We start from the raw sequence: 14,101 nt of genomic DNA on the forward strand, positions 1-14,101 counted from the left end.
TAGAATTGTCCTCAGTCATACAAAAAAAGAATGCAAATTTATAGTAGAAATCTCATTAGAATTGTCCTCAGTCATACACTTTTCCCTGTAAATAACGATTTCAAAAACTAAACACTGAAAATTGAGACTTCATCCAAGAGTTCAAGAAAATGAGTTCTAAAACCCAAAGAATTCTTGTGAAGCTGCTTCGCCTCTGCTAAAATTTATTGACGGTGAGCATCCCACAAGCATTTTACTTTAGAGTGATAGATGTCAAGTTACTGCTCACCACTTCGGTCCGCACAGATTGAGATCCGATCAATGGGGCCACCAAAATATCTGACCAATTAGTTAGCAACACTGTACCTGGGTTCACACTCTGAGCAGTTATCAGTTGAGGAACCTCTTCACATCAGATTAACTAACCGGTTGAACCGAACTGTTAATCATACTACTGACTAGCCCTTGTTCACCTATCATCAATATCTTTATAGTCTAATGGAATGCAAAACTCTAGTGACTCTGAAGAAGAATGAGAACAACTGTGGAGTTTTTTACCAACTTCAGGCTGAAATTTCAGCCGAATGTTCAAAATGTTTTCAATGCATGGATACGTTTCATAAGGCAGAATAGAACATCGCATGCAGTTCTCGTAAACTTTTAGGTTACACTGCCCAGTTTACTATTGCAAGTTTAGAAGAAATTGAGGAGACATCTTATTTGGTACACTAACAGGTGCGAAAACGATTGCGTCACTATCGGTCAAACTGTCCACGTTCGTCAACAAGAGATGGGAATCGCTCTAAAGAAGTTCAGAGTACATGCTTGTGGAGGTCTTCGGTTGTTTCTTTTTGAAAGTGAAATGTTCCGTCATCATTCAGTCGACCCAGTCACCCAAATCCGATGAACTGAGGAGTTCCGGGGATTCCAGATCAGAGGTTTATTTGAAGACTGATGTCAGAATACGTTAAAAAACTAGCGGGAAGTGTTCAGCTATTCCAATGTAGTTGGGGAATCGCCAGCGTTACATAGCTCGTGAAAACCAAAGGAAATCTGACGCAGTCATCTACCGGTCTGATTGACTTATACTCATGGGATATACCGGTACCTGTCCCTTAACAGCACGTTTCACGCCGCATGATCTGACATTAACCGCTGTTACTTGAATCTCAAGTTTGTTGAGAGGTGGCGCCAAACTGCGTGCCGACTTTTGTTTTTCTACATGCCTTAACCCAAGGTCTGTAAGTTACTGGATGGAAACATGAACGTCTCGCTTGAATATTTTCCTGTCTACAAGTGACAAGTAGGGGAATTCGGTTGTTTGTTACAATAAAGCTGGTGAAGTTTGAAGTTAGTCTGTTTGCTCCCATTTAGCTCAATTCGTTCAGATATTTAAGGGAATTGCTACTAAATAGGACATCAGCAAGCCAGTCAACATCGAAGTAAAAACGTATCTACACGCTTGCCTTGTGTACTGCAGTGTAGCAGTGTGGATCAAACGAGAATGGGTGTGTAGGAAACTTATGGCGATACTCCATAGTGGAGTGCCAGCTGATATGGAACGATACTTTTAAGCCAGGTTTTGGTGAGAAACGTCTTTGGCTCCTCACAAACAGTTAGAAATTTCCTACTTTTCTTACATTCTAGGACGTTATGGTTCAGATACACTACTACGCAGAGTGCAATAAATATCCAAACATGGTGACCGCTCACAATGTGACTCCATATCACAATAGTTCTCTTCCGAGAACCGGCCGTTACGTCTTTTGAAAAGGCGAGAAAGACCAACATCAGGGGAGGCCTAAATGAGGCTATTTCTAGGAGTTCGTTTTCAAATGGTTGAACACTACTTATAGTATCTCAATGTCTCCTCGAATGATGAAGAAAAGTTTCCGGATCGATCGCTGACTAGGTGAAAAAATCAACGGATTCAACCACCTTCCTCTCTTGAAGGACGAAGTGAACTCAGGCTAACTTATCATGTCAGCAGTACACAGTATACATCGATACACGTCTTAGGTTGCACGTATCATTCCGGGTTATTTTCTGTATGTCTTGATAAACATTGGGGCGAAAATCTGGGGTTCCGGGAAACAGTTTTGATGCCAGCCAACTTTGGAAGCACCAGAAACTTACAGGCCCCGTGCAATAGTTGGGAAATTTGGAATAATAAATTACTCATGAAATTCCGAGACTAACATTCATCAACCAACATCTCTTGGGTAGCTCTGAGGGAGGGTAAAATTCACCCGAGTAGTGAAACTTCAAACTGAGAAACTGTCGCTCAAGCAGCCAGTCAACAAGTGATCACTTGATTCCGTGAGCGAACGATGGGTTACGCCTTATCGTGCTCATTGCTAGCTGCATATGATCGAAAGATTGAGCGCTCAAACCGCCAACGAAGTGGTTGCGGGATCCCGAATACCCACAGTTTTATGAGATGCACTCTGCTGACGGTTCACAGTAAAGAGTGAATAGCTGTACACGACAACTCGGCTTTTCAACATACATAGGCTTCACTTGCAGAAATGAATCTCAATTGACATAACCTTTCCTGAGAATCGTCACCCTTTCAAGATGGACGGACCCTCTACTTCACTGAGCGAATTACGATAATTTTCATTTTTTCTCTTACAACCAAAAAGTGTTAGAATGTATCGTAACGAATTCTTTTGCAAATTTGGGTGTGTTACTCAGGCCAACTACAGTGTGGGGTTCAAGCAGGCAATGAGGGTCAGACTTTGAGACTAAGCATATACAAATGCATATACAAATGGTAATAATTCCCTCGGGAATAATGGTAACGGTCAAGTAACTACTCAGCTATAAATTCATATCATTAAATTAAACAGCTCTCCTGGTCAGAAGCAGTTCTTATTAGAGGGGAGAAAGAATCTTCGGACTCGAGTTTCGACCTTATTAGAGTTCATGAGCAGTGCGCATAACTTAGTGTGCTGGGATTTGGCCCACAGATATCCGAAGTATGGGTTGAGTATTTTATCACTACTCCATCAGGCCTCCGACCAATCAGTCATCTCACTTGAGCATTAACAGTTTAAATCTAACTACTTAAAATTGATTCTTCTTAGAAATACAGCACCCTTAAACGGATCACCAACGACGCTAATTGCATATTGGTCTCATTCAGTTGAAACTCACCGGTTGCCGCCTGCTAGACCAGATGATTGTGGCTGAGCTATTTGATGACAAAATAATGGCCCTATTTATCTGAAAACGACTTCAACAACCCCAAACACTCAACTGATGTCACGTGATGCACAAGGTATTACGGCTTCCGGGGATTTTCTACAAAATTTTCGATCGCAGCGTGGGGCTTATCGATCAGGCATCCGGATACTAAAAACAATTCTATTCGGCTTTCTAGTTGAAAAGTTACCCGCAAGCTACCGTAACTTCTTCGAAAATGGGGGTAGCCACACTACACTATCATGTCGAGACATCAACCAAGATCTAGGTAGGCATGCGGTGATTGACATATTCACACATTGTCGTCAATGTCTCGATAACTTTCTTGTCTTTGATTGGTTTTATTAGACTGATTGGCCTGGAAGAACACTACTGATACGGTTGCTGAAACTGTTCGACAAATTAGTGTCCAAATGAGTTGGTTTTGAGAAGGTAGGCCGGCTTTATGACAAGGAGATCATTACTTGGTGTAAGCTGATTCTGAAAACCAGTAACAAATCAGATTAATCAAACGCCCAGGACAGGGGAAACTATCTTGTCACTATCTAAAAGTTTAACTGGCATTTTCAGGCGTCGAAGACGGCCACAGGAAGTGTGTTCTTCTAATGTGGAATTTGGCTTTCAGGCAAAACCAAAAATCATGAACAAAAGGCAAACGACATCAGTCTCATATTAGTTTGCCGTTTAAATGTGTGTCGCCCGGCCGTAAAAGACCTGAGCTTCGTTGGCCTGTAAAACCTGGCTGTGTTTGTGAAGAAATTCCGTCCCCGAAGGAGTAGATAGCCAGATGGCTCCTCAAATCAGCTGGATGTTGCAGGGTAAAAAATATCGGATGCGAACAGCCTATGTTGGCATTTACTTCCTGACATTTTCAACTGGTTTGTTGTGACCTTTTTTAATGAAAATTTAAGAATCTTTATTTTATTCCAAAGTAATTCAGAACGCGGATTCAGAAAACGTTATTATCAAGCCTTCTGAATACATACTATGTATAACAACCGTACGAAACGTGGGTGGACTGGTTGTGCTGTCCGGTTTTTTCACCGAGCTTGGAAACTGAATTGAAATTCACTGATCCAATTCGTTAATCAACTAATTATTATTATATATATAATGTTCATCCACGTTGAAGGCACTCGTTAAATTAAATCCGAACTCCGATCACGTCCTGCTGTATTGAATTAGTCAACAGTCCAGCGTTGCTTTCACTTGTCATATCGGAAAAAAACAGTCAATCGTTAGGCAAAAAAAGAGTTATGTTGTCATCAGGTTTAGACCACCCGCATAAGTGAATCGAAAATCTGTAATTCTTCATTTGGTACATATATACTGTTTGTCAATTCAGTGCGCACAATTAACCCCAACTTTAGTGTGCATATAGGCTGTTGATACTTTCGTATCTCATTTGTCAGAAAAACGGGCATATCACTGTTGATACTGGCGCTTTACCAACTTACATACGCAAGGTTGATCTGATCGTATTTAAAGGCTTGTTTTGAAAAAAAAACATGATGTAGAAGGGATATGGTGCTGACTCAACGCAGCCCTAAAAGCGCAATCAGAAAATGTGGATAGAAAATCACAGAGTAAAGACATGATGTAGTGGGATATGGTGCTGACTCAACGCAGCCCTAAAAGCGCAATCAGAAAATGTGGATAGAAAATCACAGAGTAAAGACGATTTACATCATTCAGGCGTCTCTAGCCGAAGCCCAAGCAGTCTCATGGAGGTCTCATCCTGAGGGTGAGCCGCATCAGCACGTCTCCGTGACTTCTTTCACGCCCTTTTGTCAGGACAGATGTCGTCCGCCTCATAGTTCGCCCTATTCCGAAAGAAGCATAGAGATCGGCATTCATCTAAGTATGGGTTGATTTACAATGCGTGGGAAGTGATCCACATACCGCAGTTTATAGTTTGATGATATCCATGACTAATTCGTAGCCGAATACCTTTCTACCGATTACCTTTCTACGTTTCTATACTCGATCTAAACGCCACAGCCACAACGAACGTCCGTTTCGCCCTTATAACGTTGTAATGGTTCCAAACTGATTCCTCATTTCTTGGCGCATCAATAGTTTTGCATATGTGGTGCGATAAAATGCCGAATCATATGGACAGACTACTACGTCTCAAGAATCTCGGAAGACGTTCTTTACTCTATCAGTGACTGCCAAACTGAGTATGACATTGAGATGGGCAAATGATTCATTGTCCATTATTTTGACATCAATGCTTAGCTCATAGTCTGCTATTGGGGAGAAAGTTGGTGAATCAGATGGCGTAGGTGGTCATTATTTTGTTTGCTGCGCTGGGCAATTTGATGGCAAACGTCTCACCACCTATCGGGGTAGCATCATCGATGCTTTGTTGGGAAGCGCACTGGAGCGTAGTAATGGGTTTGTAGTTGTGCCAACTACTGACACACGCAACTTCCAACCCTTCGCTACGCTCCACTGCGCTCCCTAACAAGGCACTGATGATGCATCCCCGACGTTTGCTATCCAATGACTCAGTTCACGGAACAAATCGACGACAATCAGCTCGTAGTTTTTGGAACATGGTGCAGTCAATTGTTCCGGGGCACAAAAACCCGCAGAAGGAAAGCCAAACTAAACGCAGTACACGCCTAATTTGGACCATACTTCCAAAGCACAAACTGGCTGACGAGAGAAGATCGAAACGCGGTATGAGCACCAGCGATCAATGAGGCATACAAACAGAATCTGTGTCAAATATCTTCTGAAAATGTAACACACAGATTTCACATTTCGGTGAACAGTGCCTGTTCAGATGGAGATATTCACGACTTATTTTGGATATACATGCACCCATTTTCACCAATGTTATCCAAGTCTTAGTATAGTCCCCGAAACAATGTCACTGTAAGTGAACCATGTTTGAAGGGGCAATCGTGCGAAATGCGGAATATCGGAGCTGCATTGGATAGAAAACAAATGAGGTTTTAATTGGCCGACATTTTGTACAAGATATCCCCGTGAAATAATTAGGACGATGAGAATCCTAAGATGTCACTATACAGCAGAGAAATTAGCCAACGAATCAACCAGGGTTCAAAATACTCACACCGCGATGTTACCCAAATTCCGAAAAGATCAATGGGACTACCTGTGTTACCAGCTCCTCAAGGGAACGCAGTCTAGACATTCGTTTATCTCTTTATTGGCCTCTGCTTACCAGGATTTGATCAAATCCCTTTGCTCTTAGTCAGACCAAAGCCTTTCCATGTCCTTCAACAGCTGTTTGTTTCCAGGATCTGAATTATATTTTGTCCCTTGTCAACAACTGCCGCAACACTCATTAAATGTACTAAAACCCACGGAAGTACATGCCAACTCAAACATGAAAATTGTGTGTGTAATAAAATGGTGTATTTGTTGAAAGGCAGGCTCTGTTGGGCAAATAGTTTGACGTCTGAAAGTCCAAAAACACGTCCTGAAGATGACCACATACCTTGCGTTATAATTCGAAATGATGTTTCTGTTAACGTGCAATGGAATTCATCATTCCTAAACAACTAAACTCTCTCATTGGCCGATGATATGGGCATCAAAAACAATGTTAGATAAACCGTCAGGTTATGGAACAGCGAGAGTTCCTGTCAGAAATATAGAGAAGAGGTTGTTACTAAATAAAGCAGAAAACATTCCGAAATGTGACGTGCCGGACTGGCTGCGCAAATAGGTCAGTCGAAGGGCGCTGTTAATTAGCTTCAAGAAACCTGGATTTTAGGGTAGGCTGATTACATATGCAGGTATTGGCTTACCAGATTAAAAGTGCATTAACTGCAGTACAAGCACCGGTCACGTGCAAGGTGTGAAATACGCTCAGCAGATGGGACTTTAAGCCACCTGAATTGGTTACACTACGACAAGATTTGGAAAAATACGTTTTGTTGAATGAATTGGAGGTTGACTACAGAGGCAGATTCAGAAAAAATTCTTCGACAACACAGTCTTGTCCTTCTTGGAGGTCTTCAGATAGATGCATTTCTCGAGGTTCCGTCAACATTTGTTCTCCTTCGAACCAAATTGCCCGAAGTTCGCACACCAGTTCGGTTTTCTCGAGAGAATCTCCTGCATCCCGGCTGAATTTCTCGTTCATGATACTGTTCTTAAACTGAATGTGGTGCACTATAACACCTAACTTTCCAGTTGGTATGATATTCGAGATGTCGCAATGCATTCTGTAGACGTAAGGTCACTGAAAACTCTCTGACACCCGTGGCCAGTTTTGCTCTTCTTGGGGTTCCTCAATTAGGCGCGGTTCTCAAGTAAAACACCGTATACGAGAGATCCAGCTGGGATTCAGATGTTGTTTAGTTAAATTAAGGCCTGTCGGATACTGACTGTAATGTTACTCAGTGAATCTGAAATGTAGCACGACAGGACTCTTGAAAGCCGTCATATGGCCAATGAGTAATCTTGGCCAAGCACGAACTCACTATGGGGATAAGACCTTTCAGAAAATCAACCAATCAAAATCAAGCTCATAAAAGCTGACGTACTGTACACACTAACGCACTCAAACGCACCACGTGGTTCGACCACTCACACATTAGTGGATCAACCACCCAGTGGTCAATCGTGCAGCAATACTGTACCGTGTCATACTATCCAAATGTACTACAAGTGATTGGCACATAAACGGTCCGAGGGTTTAAATAGGTCTACGGAGGGGCGCTTGGGGGCAGAGTGTAAGATACACAAAGGCTATTGGCAAGTGTTACACTCCTTTAAGTTTGCAAAATAATTTCCATGCATGTGAAGAAATTTGGACTTCGTTGAAAGAAAGAGGCTGAATGGCGTATATCCCTTGTCTGTATGAAATTTTTGCTGGTCTCTTCTTTATCTAATGGAAACTTGTTCGAAAATGAGGTGTTTGTGTGCGCGCTGAATGCACTGAGAGTCCTAGCGTCCAGAAATGGTTTGGTCTGTTAAATGACGGCGTATTATCTCATTGTTTGGCTGTTTTCACCTTAGAGTCCTAGTGATTGTTATCCAAAAAGTTGCTGGTTCACTGGGTGACATAATCGAGGATTCGGAACATGATGCAAAGCATGCAGAATCGATGCTACTTAGTTCGAAGATAAGTCTATTTTAGGTTGCTTAACTATCTTTGTTCCTAATGGGTGAAGTATAGCACTTGGACACGATGATTTTTGGATTCTTACTTGCTTCAGACGCCTAGGGTTGCAGTTTTTATTTCGCACGCTAACTACTCTGTACATTCCGCTTCGACGGTTTTCCCACGCAGTTGTTATGACGACCAAGGCTGAGATGTGCGAAACGAGACATTCAGACAATAACCACGACTGTAGCAATCGATAAGTAGGGCTGTCCAGGTTTAATTCCCCTGAATTGCTTTTGTACAAAATGGAACAAAAGACTAAAACCACAAGCATGCCCACGAACAAATCAGCCGTGATTTCTTTCAAAATATTTTTTCCAAACATCTGAGTTTTATGAAGTTACATCCAATGCTTACCGTGACTTTAATCAAGTGAATTCCCTCACATATAGTGTGATGCAAATCTCCACATATCCGTAGTTCGCACACTCCTATTCTGTCACTTTCAGAACGAGGGTTGGTGTTTCCCCACTTAGGTGTGTTAAAAGTTAAGTGCATACATTAGCCATGAATTATACTACTGAGTAAGAAGGTTGTTTTCATAACCCTAAGCGAAGCCAATCAATGGTTGCTCATATTGAAGACACTCGCGCAGTAGTACCCTACTGGGTAGTCGTCACTACACTTTGTTACTATTACGCATATTGTACCACAATGTTACACATACCAACTCAACCAAAAGCTTGGTTATTCCTAATTCCACATTGATCTAATCGGCATCAGATATGTTTTTGGTGGAGAGTGAAATTCCAGAAATATGAAAATAGTTAAGTGGGCCGGAGCAAACAGACTATGAGGAATCCTCATATTCATAAGAAATTGCGTACTATGATGGGCTACATTCTTGTGGCAGAAGTCGTCTATAAATAACCCTCTAAAAATGGTGTTCACATGCGCCATTCATGTGACATTTGCTGATAGAGCGTCTTCCAAAGCCTCTTGAGAGAATAGACTCCAGCTTGTGATATAGGATGTTCCTGTCAGTAGGGGACGGTATAATCATGATCTCGCGTGATAACTTCTGTTGTTGTACTCAGAGTTCCTAGCTCATAGTGGACACAAACCGCTGGTTTATTCACCGGCCGGATTGATTGGGCTGCGACCGATTGGATACTAGATGAGGGGCTATCATTCACTGAACTGTTGGCACATGCAACCCAGCGTTGTGTGAACCTGGTCATACGAACTTGCAATGAACCATAGTTTTCCTCTTACATGGGCAGTTTTGTTGGCCTGGCGATTTAGTCATCAAATTACTGGTCAGTTTCTGCGATGTGAGCTTCTTTCACTGATCTGTCGGGCAGACTCCAACTCTTGGTTCTTTAGTTCGATGGCTTGTCCAGACTGAGTATTCTTATGGTGTCGTCCGTAAAGTAGATTCATAGACTGTGTTAACATTCGCTGTGATGAGTCGTTGAATTCTTGGTTCTAGGAAATTCCTTTGTTACGAACCTGTGGTGCTGTGGTGATGGAACCTTTCCACTCAGGTTGCTCACCTCACCAAACAAAGCGTCAATCGTGCATTTGGGGTTTTCCAATCATATTTGTTCTTATGGAGCGTAACTTACTGTAGGGTCTCCCTTACACGTACCAGACTGATTACATCAGAAGGTGATGTAAAGACTAGAAATGTATTGAGCGTGACTTTATTTCAACTGGTAACCTACTCTGTAGTAAAACACTCATATGCTAATATACACCTTTCCGTAGTATTGTTTCTGAGACTTTATAAATCGCCAAACTGTATTGACGATGTGAACGTGTTTTCATGGACAATTCAGCCTGAAAAACTGTTGTATCACTCATAAAAACAGGCTATAATATAGTACAATGAAGTAGAACCTGTTAACCTGCAAATAGCCAGTATAAACTATTGCATGAGCACGTTCAGAATTAAGTACAGGTGTCACTACAAGTTGTTTTGAAGAACACAGAGTAGCCATTCGCATGAAGCGGAAATTTTAAAGAAAGATGGCTACCGTGATTAGGTCAAAAGGCGGCCTTCATCCTTTGAAGAAGACTACTTTCCATCTAACTATGTACATGCTCCATCATTTACGTTTTGGAACATCCATCTAGACGAATAACATGAATTATTCCGGACCACTACGTCAGTTTAATAGTATTTCGACTGATGGGTGAATCTGTTCTATTTTTGGCTTTGTGACTAACTTCATATTTCGTGAGTTTCTGGCGATTTGCCACAGAGTTTACCTATCCGACATTCTTGTGTTATCCAAACCTTCAAAGGGCAATGATTTTACTACTTTAAGGGTTAGCAACTGGCATATTTTTCCGGACCTCATAAAGTCCTGTGCCTACTTGTTAGGCGGGATTTCACAAAAAAAATCACTTGGTAAACGACTTTAGCAGAGTTGAACTGAGTGACAAATGTGTTGGTCTGCTAGCCGATGTAAGTATTGATGATATGAAATGCCTCGGAGGCACAGGTATGACGTCCTGCAAATGGTTCAGATGTTCAAACGAAACACACCTCAGCGGCATTCAGCTTTGATAACCTGCCACTTAGCCAAATACCTAACATTACGACAAAAGCTAGGTGCAAATGAAACGGTTCGGTAGACGACCTTGTGTGTCCTGTAATTTTTCTCGTCGCATTCGCAGAAATAATTTGGGTTCAGTATGGATTTCAACATTGAAGACAGTGTTGGCTGCTAACAAGGACACATAGAAGGTGACACCTAGACTGGTGATGAAACCTCTTCAACTAGACTACCCGAACTAAGCAACGACCAATCAGAATGAAGTGAGTAGTGGTTTATTCCGCTGAGTCTAAGGTATCGATTTAGAGAAGACGCCTTTGTTCATGTGCTCGACCTCAAACTACAATAGAATGCACATTCGTTCCACTTCGGTTTGACACAATGCTTGGAGGAGATACATCTTGGATAAGTTTGGACGTCTAACGTAAGCTCTCTTGAGATATAGTAAGGTATTGCACCCTCCTTATTGAAAGGCCTGCAGTATATGTATATATCCTCAGGTTATTTTCACTTTTAGAGTTGAATGTCCCAAGAGATGTGACTTATCCCTGGAAAAACAAAAGTAACAGCACCAATCATTTTGAGATTAGGCATTCAAAGCTTCCTTCAATCTTGAGGCATTGTACTTGAGCTGTAGGGTTAGTTAGTTTAACTTTAAAGAAACTCGAACGGGTACTGGTAACATTAACTAGACAGCATACACTTATGCGAATGCACAAGAAGTTTGAGTGATCCTGATGAACCAAGGAAGTGAGGTATACAAAGTGAATCAAGATTCCATGAGCAAGGATGTTATAAAATAAGCTCTCTATTTTCTCTATTCTGTCTCTATTCCCTCTATTCTCTCTCTGTTTTTTATTCGTTCTCTTTGTGCAAAGATTCTTGTAATCGTACGGTATGGATCTATTCAATCGAATTCTTATTTCCTTTTCTAGACGCATATCGGCTTGAACCATTGAAGTCACGTGACAGTTATGATAAGGAATGAGCACCACAGAGCTACTGTGCATTCAAAGACAACTTTTGAAACCATTCGGAATCGATCGATACGGAGTATGATGTAGCATAGTGTCGGTGTCATTTTCACCGATCAAAATTTGCTATCATGGGAGAATCAGGGGATAACACAGAGGCGGGATGCAATTCCACATGTGAATGAAATTTACTTGTACTCAGAGAATCGGTGCTAGAGAAAAACGGCTGGTTCCTGGATTCGTATATGAACACCGATCATGGACAATTTGAGAATATTAACCCTACTTACCAATTCTAAGCCGAATGAGATTTCAAATCCTGGAACATTTACAGATTATCGAACAAGCTTAGTACTTTGTAGAAATCACCACCTCGAATGTAAGCACAAAATACAAAGGCTGCTTCACGAAATCACCACTCGAATGTAAGCACAAAATACAAAGGCTGCTTCACGTGACTTGTATGGGACGAACGCCTGATTCTGTGTCTCCGAAAGTTGGATAGTTATCGGGTGGGAACTGCTGAGTGCGTGTAGTTCGGTTGAACTGACAGTGCTGCAGAAATGAGAGCTGGAATGCTTAATAACTGACTTTCGCGATTGCGCCATTTGGATCAGTCACAAACAGGATTGGTTTTGGCTAGCATCGTAAGTGGTCCTGCATGTTTGCCTTGTCTTTCAGTGGTGACCAGTGTATGGTACATAGTGTGATAGTGCAGTATCCAGGATAATCTAATACCATCACTTTCTTCGGAGAAAATCGATGAATTATGTTCTTAACCGAAACAGGTGTTGGATAGTTTTGTGTACAATGTATGTTTGCCAGAACGTATCACATCACTCGCCTTTCCTTCATGGCTACCAAATGGCGTGCAATTTGCAGAAGTTTTCTTGTAATGAGATTCCTCGGGGAGATGGTACTCACAGTCATACTTAGCTTTTTGGAAAGGAGGAGGATGCAGGATGTTATGATACATGAGAAAACCAGATATCTCACAAACCCGGAAGCCATGCTGGGTCGTCACTCAACGGACTGACATCTTCTATACCATTGGATCCCGTATGCACTCGGGCACTTCGAATGGCAGGATATAAACTGAGTTCCTTCTTTCGAGTGCTACTCGTCTGATTACCCGTATTGCATCATGCGCTAGTTTTTCCGAAATTCGTGTTGTGTGCTGAACAAGTAAGGATCTCTGCCAAAGAACATGGACTAGGCGTAAGCATGGCTGGTTATTGGTCATGCCATTTAAGAAAGGAGTGTTGTAGTAACCATTTGAAAGAAACGAAAGGCTATGGAGTTGACACAAAGGTCTAATTTTTTAGGGAATAGCGAAGGGCAACGTTTGCACAGTTGGGAATCAAATTTGATTGAGACATCATCAGCAAGAATGCCAAGCCTCACTAAAAAGAAGTCAAAGAAAGAGCTAATAATGCAAGGAAATCCGTTCGATTGTGACTGTTTTTGCACTGTTACGGGAGCATCCCCCCTCCCCTCCGCGTGGATTTCTCACCAAAGTGGTTGCTAATGGAAACGGATAATTTAGTCGGCAGCTTATTTCTCAAATACCCATTCATTCAAGGACAGGCTATGGTTGGCTGACTTCTGTTATATAGCGAAGGCAACTGCCGTCAACTAATTGAGGATGAAATTCAAGTATTTCAATCTTCTAAGTCAAGTTGGATTACTGACACGTTCCTGTTTCCATATCGTGTACATTTTAAACAAACCTTGAGGAGGTGAGTGAATCCAGTTTTGCAACAGTTTTGACACAAGGCCTTGAGTTCATGACGGCAGCCCAGCTACTATGCAGCAACCATTTCGAGAGTGATTTCTATATGACCTTTTAAGATGTTTGGGGGGATGCTGTCATTGGTTGCCATTCATATCGTGTACACCAAAAGGACTTCGCCGTGGATGAGCGCCGTCAGTACGAGCGCTTTTAAAACAGAACCAAAAAGGTCAAAACCAAGGGATGGTCCTCCTAAGCGGTACTTAGGCGGTCCTGAGTAATTCAAGCTGGTTGTTTTGAAGCAAATACCGGAACTTGTTTCAAAAATTATAGTTCTTCAGTGTGGATTGTGCTACAGATTCATCAAATGACAAAATAATTCGAAGGCTACTGAGTATTCTGTGTGAATCACAGTTTATGGAGACTGTCACAGAGTTTAAATAAGTTTCGGCGGCCTAAAAATACTGAGACCTACTTAAAACCCGCAGCCACCGTGAGAGACTGAAAACTTTTTTCCGATGGCGAGCTCTTTTCTGGGGACTACTGTGTGTGG

The sequence above is a fragment of the Opisthorchis viverrini genome (assembly GCF_000715545.1).
Source record: "Opisthorchis viverrini unplaced genomic scaffold opera_v5_203, whole genome shotgun sequence".
Taxonomy (NCBI): Eukaryota; Metazoa; Platyhelminthes; class Trematoda; order Opisthorchiida; family Opisthorchiidae; genus Opisthorchis; species Opisthorchis viverrini.